Genomic DNA, 11,236 nt, shown 5'->3' with positions numbered 1-11,236 from the left:
AGTTTATTCTTGTATTATTTATTAGTTATTGCATTATTTTGTATACCAACGACTGTAAGCCTACTTTTGCCTCACCCTGTACTTTACTTGTTGTTACACTTATTGACTATTGTCTGTCTCCCTGCTAGAACATAAGCTCCAAGGATGTTTGTGGATTTTTTTTCACCACTATATCCCTGTAGGCTAGAAGAATACTTGGAATTTAGTAGATGCTCAATAAACATTTGTTGAAGACGTGAAGGAGCATCTCAGGAGAGAAATACGGTGGCACAGAAATAGAGAAAGTCTTTTAGAGTTTCTGAAATTCTAAGCCTCTGAGCACCAGAAAGGTTAGGTGCAGACAAAATGTTTGGAAGAAATTTGAAAGGGAGAAGGATTCCTCCCTACTCACAAACTACAAAAATATTTGAGGGAATTGAAGAAAAATGATGAAGCAGAGAGTTTGGTGAGTTCTGAAGAGAGAAACCTGTGCCTTACCTCATGGACCAAGCCCCAAGGGAGCATCAGGACCGCGTGCTGGGGCCGTCTGCCTGCTGCATCCGTGCAGAGCGGGCCCAGAACAGCATCTCAGAGAGACACACAGCCTGAGAGGGACAGGACCAAAGACGGCCACATGGACAGAAAGGAGGGAGGTCTCCGAGACAACGTGTGGCCCAGATGTCCCGTCCCAAAGCCTGGCAGTATGTGGCCCTCCCCCCCTCCCCCCAAAAAACCTTCACACAACCCTGCATAAGTGGAGTGATTCCTAGAGACTGATTAGATCTTACCGGTACTCCATTGAGATAAAGGTAGAAATTATAACTAAGTTATGTAAAAATAAAATTCTATTTCCTGTATGCCAAAGTTCCAACCTGCCTCATTTTATTTTATGTCAAAACAGCCACTAATATTTTAAGGAATGGAGTGAATTTTAAAGACATTTTGGCCATGGGCCAGGCAGACTCACTTTGTCCCCAGGAGTCTGGGACAGGCACTGTGTACCCTCGGATGACCTTGTGTTCACTTCTGTAGGGAAATTAGAGGAGCGTCAGGCAGCTGCACACAGCTGAGTAATTGCCATGGCAACAGAAGGCCCGTCACCTGCGCTTTCTTCCAAACTGCGTTATCAGGAGTGAACTGCAGACAGTCTCAGCAAATGAAAGATGAAAAATTCATATTCTCTCTCCTCCTCCTCCTTTCTCTTGTTTTGACATTGGAGTTCCAGGGTAGCCCCTCTCTTCTCTTGCTAAACTTATTCTAAATGCCTCTTTATTTCTCTCTCTGACTTGTCATCTGACTCATGGGTCCCCACGCTTGATGAGGTGAGGGTTCAGACAGAATTAGCTCAGAGCTGTTCCCTTGGGGATCGCACCCCGTCACACACAGGCAGCGTTGGCAGAATGACGGTGTGTCCCTGAAGAGGCCACTGTGGGGCAGGCACATCTCTGGTCTGTTGAAGGGGATCCATGACCCTGTCACTCTGCTGTCTGGAGGAGACCTAAACCCAGATAGAAAGCTGTCATGTCAGGCTGTTTCTGGACTTGGAGTTGTGTTAATAAATAAATGATGACTTACTCCCCAGATCTTTGGGGGGGGTTCCCCTCTGATCTATCTTTTAAAGCAGAAGACAGTAAACATGAAATTAAGTAGAATACGGTTCAGGTAATGAGTTCTCTGGTTGCTATGGCAATTACTCTGCTATAAGTCAATATTTCTTCTAAAAACCAATGTACCACCTAATTACCTCCCAAAGGCCCTGCTTCCAAATACCATTACATTGGAGGTTAGGACGTCTTCATATGAATTTTCGGGGAGCATAACCATTCAATCCATAACAATGACCTTGCAGAAAGGGCATCCAATGTGGCTCAGGACAGCTGGTTTCCCCTGACTAGTGGTGATGGAGGACCAGGCCTTTCAGCATCCTGGGCAATGTGCTCCTCTGAGACATAAAAGGGAAGGATTGAACACTGTGCGAGCTCCTTTGGCTTAAAGATGCTATGTCTCCATGATCAGCTGGTGCCCGGCTCCTAGTGGGCACTCCAACAATGTGGCCCAGCGAATGAACACATGGGTTGGGCGCCTATGAAGAAAAAGAAATCCCCTGGCCTCTGTGGGCTTCCTAGACCCTTAATCAAAAGACACACTTTTGAAATGAAGGAAATCATCCAGGAGAGAAGCACAACTATTGAGGTCTATGTACCAACTTGTTTTAGTGGAATATGTTTCAGCGTTTTCCCTTTTAGCAATTGGTTTTCACATAAACCCAGGAAGCAACACCATTTCCTGAATATCTGGTAAAGCTTACTGTTTCTTTTCTCTTGACCTTTCCGCAACACCTGCTGTGACCCTGGCTAAGGAACCATCCTGGGTTAGTAGACTGGAGTGTCATCGTCCCTGTACTTCACGTTGATCATGCCTGACTCTCTGAGCCTCATACAAACCCTGACATTTTAACTCTGAGCCCAAAGCCTCGTTATTTTATATTAACACTCCATGCTTCGGTTACCTCAGCTCGAAGTGATGCTATGGAGTCTCCATATGAGCTTTCCCACATTTCTTGAGAAAATAACCATAAGTGATATGCCTATATCTGGTATTTGAGTTATACTGGGGGGGAGACAATCTAATAGAGTGCCTGGTACACAGCCTGCCTTCAGTAAGGGTTTGTTGAATGAATAATTAACTTCCATTTAAACAGTCCTCCAACAACAAGCCTTTCTCGACTGCCTGCCAGTGTCCCTTTGTTTGCCAGTCACCCTGCCCCAGGTCTTTGAGTCCACGTGTCCCCCACAAAGACGTGGGTTCTGACTCTACACTAATTCTGCCATGCATACAACAGCCCTCGTTCCTCCCAGCAGGCTTTCGTCACTCCCTTGTGCACTACAACGTCAGCATCGTCCCTGGCTGGCAGTGCATTCCTCCTCTGAGTCAGAACTCTGAACAAGAATACAGAAAAGACGGGGCGGAGAGGGTCATTTTTCTAGGCCCTGCAGAGTGTGCAGCCCGGGCTGGTCCAATTTGCGGAAGGAAACTTCAGTCTCTCTGGTACTAGAACACCTTTCCTGTGCCCAGAGCAACATTCCACCCTGTGCAATCTACCCAAACTTTCACTGCCAAGATTACCTTAAAATCTTCTTTCAGGGAGGGCTGGCCCCAGTAAAGGTGATGGAAAGTGACAGACTTCATTCAGAAAATTAGACCATTATGATTCATAGTGTAGTGGGTTGAATAGTATCCTCCAAATATTCATGTCCACCTAGAATCTCAGAACAGGACCTTATTTGGAAATAGTGCCTTTGCAGGTGTAATGAGTTAAGATGAGATCATATTGGATTAGAGTGAGCCCTGAACCCGACGAATGGTGTCTTTATAAGAAGAGGAGAGGACACAGGCAGACACATAGGGAAGGAGCCATACGACAATGAAGGCAGAGACTGGAGCCACACAGCTACAAGTCAAGGAATGCCAAGGACAGCCAGCCACCTAGGAAAAGGCCTTCAGAGGGAGCATAGCCCTGATGAGACCTCGATTTTGGACTTACAGCTTCCAGCACTGCAGGATCCCCCCTACCCAAGTTATATCGAGGTATCACAATATTGTCTGGATTTTGTACCATAATGCCACAGGTCATCAAAGGCTTGGACCCTTACGAGGGGAGGGGACAGAGAAGGACAGAGGAGACCAAGCACACACAGGCTCAGCAGTAAAGCACTGAGCTAGATACTTGATATGGAGACATCCACAGTTTTACTTAATATCCAAATCAAAAGCCTGTGAGATGGTTTATTAGTTAGGACGCTTTCAAGACTCAGACAAATTCAATAAATTAAAAAGGCAATAAGGCCCTGGCTGGTGTGGCTTAGTGGATTGCGAGCCAGCCTGTGAATCAAAAGGTCGCCGGTTCGATTCCCAGTCAGGGCACACATCTGGGTTGCAGGCCAGGTTCCCAGGTGGGGGCGTGCAAGAGGCAGCCAATCAATGTATCTCTTGCACATTGATGTTTCTCTCCCTCTCTTTCTCCCTCCCTTCTTCCCTCTCTCAAAATAAATAAGTAAAATCTTTTTCTAAAAAACAAAATAAATAAAAAGGCAATAAGGACATAGATAAATAGAATAATGAAATAAACTAAAACAGATAAAGTGATGTGTGTATTAGAAAGAGAAAAAATCTGATATCTCCCATATAGGGAATAAACATTTTTTATGTCCATGCACACATACCAAATGTAAGGTGAGTCCCTCTGAGATTCTATAACCAGAAGTTACTGGTCTCCATAAGGGGGGTGAACAAAGAAACTGGTACTCATACAGGTACTTCTAAGCAAGTGTTAGCAACAAAAGTAACAAAGGACTATACTGAGAGATACAGCAACAAGGTTAGATTAAAGAACTGGACGCGAAACATATTAACATTTAAGATGGAGGGTTTTGAATTATGCGGGAAAAGGGTGGAAATGGTAATTTTAATGTAGACTTAAACTGCGTATGCCTCTTAATATTAGGAATGACTCCTAAAAAACACAGAAAGAGATGGTGAAGCTTCCAAATCCATAGAGACTGGCTAAGGGGAATGTGCTCCGACTCTCCTCCAAGCCCCCGACTCCCCTGCACCTTTCGGTTCTAGCGCACGTCACTCCCTTGCTGCTTCTGCTCCACTTGGCAGGGGCGGGGGTGGGGTAGGAAGATGCTGTTCAACAGTGTCTGTGGATAGGGAGCAGATGCCTCAGAGAAAGACAATGGGCTCTGCCAGCACCATAAAAATGTGTCTGTTCCATACAGTTGATAGATTGATGAGGCTCATGTGAGACCCCACGACTATAAAGACAGTCTTTGTATTCAAAACAAGCACTAGAAAATTTTGAATGTCCAAATGGTATCTAGAAAACAACTTTCAGGATCAGATTACCTTGCAATTAAAAATAATTGAATATGATCTCCTCCACATATACACCTACACGCACTCACATACACACACAGATACACAAAGTGAATACCCCACAGGACCCCTAAGGTGTAATCTGTGTGGCACCACGTGGGCAGAAATGGATGTGTGAGCAAAGCCAGCTCAAAAAGTGTCTCCCGGCACTTATTCATCCTCCCACTGCCTCCCACTGCCTCCCAAAACCATTGTGTCGAGTTTACAGCTTTGAAAATGTAATTAACACTTTTACTCCTGGGAGAGTAGGTCCTGAGAATTTTAACAGGACATGCTAGAAACAGATTTGGGTCTCAGGGAGCAGTGGTTTACCCAAAGGATGAAATAAGTACAGCTACCATTTCTGGGAACCCGGAGACCAGTATGGGCTTAGGTCAGCCTTTCCTTGAATGCCTCTGTCATGGTCACATCCCTCTGTCGGATTTGAAAATTAAACCACACTGAGTACAGGTCCAAGCAATACCATAGTGAAAGCCCAGAAAAGCTGTTTGGATCAACAGGACCTAAAACGTTCTGGCTTTCTGCTGTAAGTTCTCCGGGCACTCCCATGGCATGGGGATTTCAAGAGCAGCATCCCTGCCGAGGCGGCTGCTTTCATGATGAGGTGAGGGATGCTGTGAAGCCCATCTGGTCCCCAGATGTCTGTCTTACAAGTCTTCCATGATGCCTCAAAGCCCACGTGAAATGCCATGTATTTACTTAGAAGACACAAAACTGTGCACATTGGACAACGATTTGGCATAATAGTGAGGGAAGAAGACCCAGGACTGGCAAATTTTGGTGAAGGGACACAAAGGTCCAGACCAGGATGCCCTTGAGCCAGCAGGGAAGGACTCTGAACCCGACACGGGGAAAGGACAGGACGGCGGGGAGAGAAAGGCCCTAACCAAGGCAAACGTACCCTCTTAATTCTTCTACCTCGAGCTGAGAACCAGAAGGAAAGATTGCAGACCCTACTGGGGAAACTACAGGCTAAATTACAAACCTTCTTCCTGGAGCAGCTGCTTTGTGAAAAGATGTGAGGAATATATTACTTTTATACTAAACCAAATGCAGACTTGCTTTGGGGTTAATTGCAAGATCCACGTGGCTTTTATAAAGAGAGAAAAATCAGGAGGCTTCACCCTCAAACGTCATGTGCACAGTGGACTTTTAGGTGGTGACCCAGACTCAGATTTTCTCTGCTCAGTCGCCTGCCCTGGCTAGTGACGTCACTGTACACCTGGAAAAGCTACTTGCTCATGAACTTCATGGATGTGAAACTAAGAAGCCCTGTTCTGGGAAGTCACTGTCAAGAACGCAGTGTGGTATTAAGAACTTATATTCTTTTCAATCAAAGTTCTTGAGGAATTGGTTTCTGGTTGAAAGGCTACCAGGAACTATGAGCCCTTTGTAAGCTTGGACAGGTCAGAATGTGGGGCATGGAATGTGGCCATTTTGGGCCCCAGCCACCTGGGATCCTTTGGAACCGAGGAACACCTTCCACACACCCCCAGTGGAATGTGCTTAAGTCATGCTCAGAGCTGTTTGAGGTGACTGTGCTTCCAACTGCAGTTTTCCTTTGCCTGGAAAGTTTAATACATTTATAATACACTCAGTTTTGCCTTTCCTTTAGTCTCTGTATCATTAACAGGCTGCATGGCCAGGCTAGTGGAGATGTACTAGTGTCACGGGCAGTAAAAGACACATTTAAGTCCCCAGGCTGTCTCTTTCCAGGTGTGTGACTGTGGTGAACCCTCTTATCGCCCTGAATGTGCTCATCTGCAAGATGGGGGTGTGAATTGCTAGACTGCTCGCCCCGCAGGGCTGCCGAGAGAACCAGAGGAGGCCGTGAGAGCATGGTGCGAGCAGTGGAACTCAGGGAACCGACAGGTCCCATTCTGAGGGGGCACATGTCATCATCTGTGAACCATTTTTTCCCTGTCACATCTCAATGTTTTTCTGATGAGGTGGGGAGCTACATCATCAGAAAAGCTAGCTTTTTCTAGTTTATCTGTTCCTACCTGGTTGAACACAGTACACCAAGATGCAGATTTTACTCCCCGGGGTAACCTTGTGCGAGTGATGTAACTTTTCCGAGGTTATTTATAACCAGGCAAATGGGGATCATAAGTTAACTCAGAGGGTTGTAAAGATTACAAGCAGCAGATACTTGATATATAATAATTACTTAATAGTTTGATGTTCTCGCTCCCCACCTGTGTTCCTAAGTATTTCACAAGGGTCTCAGGAGATGGCCTGGGTCCTTCAGTTTAAAGAAGCCTGCTCTCTGAAGGAACTTGGGGCACTTCCCATTCAAGCTGTGTTACTAAATAGACTCTTTAATAGATACAGGGCTATTTAGGTGATCTATTCTTCATGAGGGAGCTTCAATAGTTTGTGTCTTTTGAGGAATTTAGAAGTGAAAGCGCTATTAGAATCCATCTGCAGTCTGCAGCCATACCACCCTGAACGTGCCTGATGTCATCTGATCTCAGAAGCTAAGCAGGGTCGGGCCTGGTTAGCACTTGGATGGGAGAAACCATCTGCAAAGTGGGTCTCAAATTTTAGGGACATCAGAATCACCACGCCCTCCCCCTAGACATGAATTCTAATGGAACAAATACTAAAATGGGGAAAACTGTATAAGTATTAATGTTTCTCTTTCCCCCAAACTCCTGTAAAATATAAATTATTACATAACTAGAAGCCCTGCATTTGTAAAAAGCCAGCAAGCTTGTTAGGAAAACTATTTGTTGCAAACCGTAATTACTGAAGCACCATCTGTGACATTGTGTTCTTTGCATGAGCTGGGACTGTCTAGGCAAATTTTTATGCCTTTTAGTGCAGATGGGGAAGAGAAAGGGGTGTAACCAAGCAGAAGTGTGGCCTGAACTGTGTGATCAGTTGCATATGCTATGCAGTTGAGAAATTTTTATTTACTATCTAGTGGAAATCCACTCATTTTCCTAGAAAACTTTATTTAAAATCTATATTCAACTTTATATTCTCCCAAAGATCCTACACATTGCTTCCAGAACAATTCATACAAAATGCGTGCTTCCTCTTCAATCCTCAGGTAACGCTCAGCCTCCTTAACCTGAGATTCAAAAACTTCCACGTTGCAGTCCTTCCCGAGTCTCCAAGGGTAGCTCTCATGACCAGCCTGCTCCTGCTGCCATTGCCCACCGCCCGTCCAGCCAAATTCATATTCCCGGGGCCTCCAGATATATTGCCCCATGAGTCTTGCCTGAATGCCTATCCATAGCCTCTCTCTCCTCTCTGGTTGTCAGTATCGTGCTGATCTTCCAAGGCAACACTCTTCATCCAGTGATTTCTCTCATATGGTCTTAATAACTGTTCTTTAAAAAACATTTATGTGACCTTCTGGTCAAGATGGCAGCGTAGGCAGACATGGCTCATCTCTTTGCACAACCACATCAAAATTACAACTAAAATATGGATCAACCATCACCCAGAACCGTCAGAAACTGAGTTGAATGGAAGTCGGACAACTACAGAATTAAAGAAACTACATCTATCCAGACTGGTAGAAGGGGCACAGATGCAGAATGGGCTGGTCCCTCACCCATGTATGGTGGGTAAAAATTGGGGAGGGATATCTTGGGAGCCAGGAGTCCCAGCCCCACACCAGGCCCCAGGGTTCCAGTGCCCGGAAGGTAATTCACCACTTCTGACTACAAAAACCAGTGGGGATTGAGTCAGTAGAAGAAACTGTTGGAGCCCCAAGCAGTTCATTTTAAAGAACCCACACCTGGATTCACCTACTCAGACTCACACCCTCTGAGCTCCAGCACCAAGGTAGTAGCTTGAAAGGCACCCGTGGTACACGGGGAGGAACTGAAGTGTCTGGAATCAAGGTGGGCAGAGGCCATTGTCCCTTTGCTAAACCCTCCTCCCAGAGAGCTGATAAACTGGTCTCATGCCTGAGACTCAATCAACCTGGCTAACACTGTTTGACCTCCCTTGGAGATCCCCAAAGATTCTGACCCACCCAAATTACAGGCCCATCCAAGCTGGTTTTCCATATGAATGGCTGGTCTTGGATCATGTTTCACAACTTCCTAAATCCTATCAAATAAGCAACAGCTGGCTTCAGGGAGCCCCAGGCCCAGCACTGGCAGCCTCCAGCTGAGATTCACAAATTGGCTTCACCTGGGAATCTCTAAGCCCAGCACAAGTAGCAGCCATCTCAGACTGCTTTATAGCTCATGCAGGGTGGCCCCAGGCAAAACACAGGTTGGGGCTGACCTTGGCCTGCACCACCCAGGAACCCCCAGGGCCAGTGCCCCAGTGGACAGCTACAAATCAAACTGGAACACCACCACCTTGCCCCTGCACAGCTGATCCTCCACAGAGGGCAGAGAGTGATGGCCAGTGGTCACAGCCAGTCCTTGCAGCTGACTGGCCTGGGTAAATCCCTCCCATTGATCTGCCAACAGCAAACAAGGCTCAACTACAAGAGGAGGGTGTACTCAGCCCACATGAAGGATGTACCTTGAGTACCCCACTTGGGTGATAGGGGAGGCTGTGCCACTAGACCCTACAGGACACCTACTACTTTAGGCCACACTACCAAGATACAAAGTCAAAGCAGCTCTACCTAATACATAGAAACAAACACAGGGAGGCTGCCAAAATGAGGAGACAAAGAAACATAGCCCAAATGAAAGAACAGATCAAAACCTCAGAAAAGAACTAAACGATATGGAGATAAGCAATCTATTAGATACAGAGTTCAAAACACTGGTTATAAGGATGCTTAAGGAACTTAGTGAGGACCTCAACAACATAAAAAAGATCCAGTCAGAACCAAAGGCTACACTAACTGAAATAAAGAACAATTTACAGGGAAACAATAGTAGAGTGGATGAAGCCAAGAATCAAATCGATGATTTGGAAAATAAGAAACCAAAAAATGACCAATCAAAACAACAAGAAGAAAAAAGAATCCAAAAATATGAGGATTGTATAAACAGCCTCTGGGAAAACTTCAAGAGATCCATCATTTGCATCATAGAGGTACCAGAAGGAGAAGAGAAAGACCAAGAAATTGGAAATCTATTTCAAAAAACAATGAGCCCTGGCTGGTGTGGCTCAGTGGATTGAATGCCAGCCTGTGAACCAAAAGGTTGCTGGTTCGATTCCTAGTCAGAGCACATACCTGTGTTGCTGGCCAGATCCCCAGTTGGGGGCACGTGAGAGGCAACTACACATTGATGTTTTTCTCCCTCTCTTTTCCCCTCTTTCTAAAAATAAATAAAAATTTTTAAAAAACATTGAAAGAAAACTTTCCTAATTTGGTGAAGGAAGTAGACATGCAAGTTCAGGAGGCAAAGAGAGGCCCAAACAAGATGGATGCAAAGAGACCCACCCAAGACACATCATAATTAAAATGCTTAAGGTTAAAGATAAAGAGAAAATCTTAAAAGCAGCAAGAGCAAAGAAGTTAGTTACCTACAGGAGAGTACCCATAAGGCTGTCAGATGATTTCTCAAAAGAAACTTTTCAGGATACAAATTGGCAAGAAATATTCAAAGTCATGAAAAGCAGGGACCTACAGCCAAGATTGCTCTATCGAGCAAAGCTATCATTTAGAATTGAAGGGCAGATAAAGAGCTTTGCAGACAAGAAAAAAACTAAAGGAGTTCATTATCACCAAATCATTCTTATATGAAATGTTAAAGGAATTTATTTTTAAAAAAGATCAAAACTATGAACAATAAAATGGCAAAAAATACACATCTATCAACAGCTGAATCTTAAAAACAAACTAAGCAAACAAGAACAGAGACAGAATCATGGATACAGAGAACATTTTGATGGTTGCCAGATGCAAGGGGTATGGGGGAGAATGGGTAAAGAGGTCAGGGGATTAAAAAGTACAAGTGAGTAGTTACAGAACAGCCATGGGGATGTACAGTACAGTATAGGACATGGAGTAGCCAAATAATTTATACACGTGACCCATGGACATGAATAATGGTGGGGGCATTGCCTGAGGGAGTGGGGGATGCTGGGTGGAGGGGGGCAATGGGGGAAAAATCAGGACAACTGTAACAGCATAGTCAATAAAATATAATTTAAAAAATAAATCAATAAAAAAGTTATAGAGCTCCTAAACTTTTATATCACTGTGTCTGTAAAAATAGTATGGCACTTCGGTTCATGGTGATATTTGTGTTTTCTTAAAGTCAAGTCTATTGAAGTATAGTCTGCATACAGCACGACTGACTTTTTGTGAGGATGTCGAGTTCTATGAGTTTTTGTTTTAAAAAGTTTCGTTGGAGTATAATCGACATACAACAAACTGTACCTA

Source organism: Desmodus rotundus, chromosome 7, assembly GCF_022682495.2.
Source record: "Desmodus rotundus isolate HL8 chromosome 7, HLdesRot8A.1, whole genome shotgun sequence".
Classification (NCBI taxonomy): domain Eukaryota; kingdom Metazoa; phylum Chordata; class Mammalia; order Chiroptera; family Phyllostomidae; genus Desmodus; species Desmodus rotundus.
Note: the sequence above shows the minus strand (reverse complement) of the source record.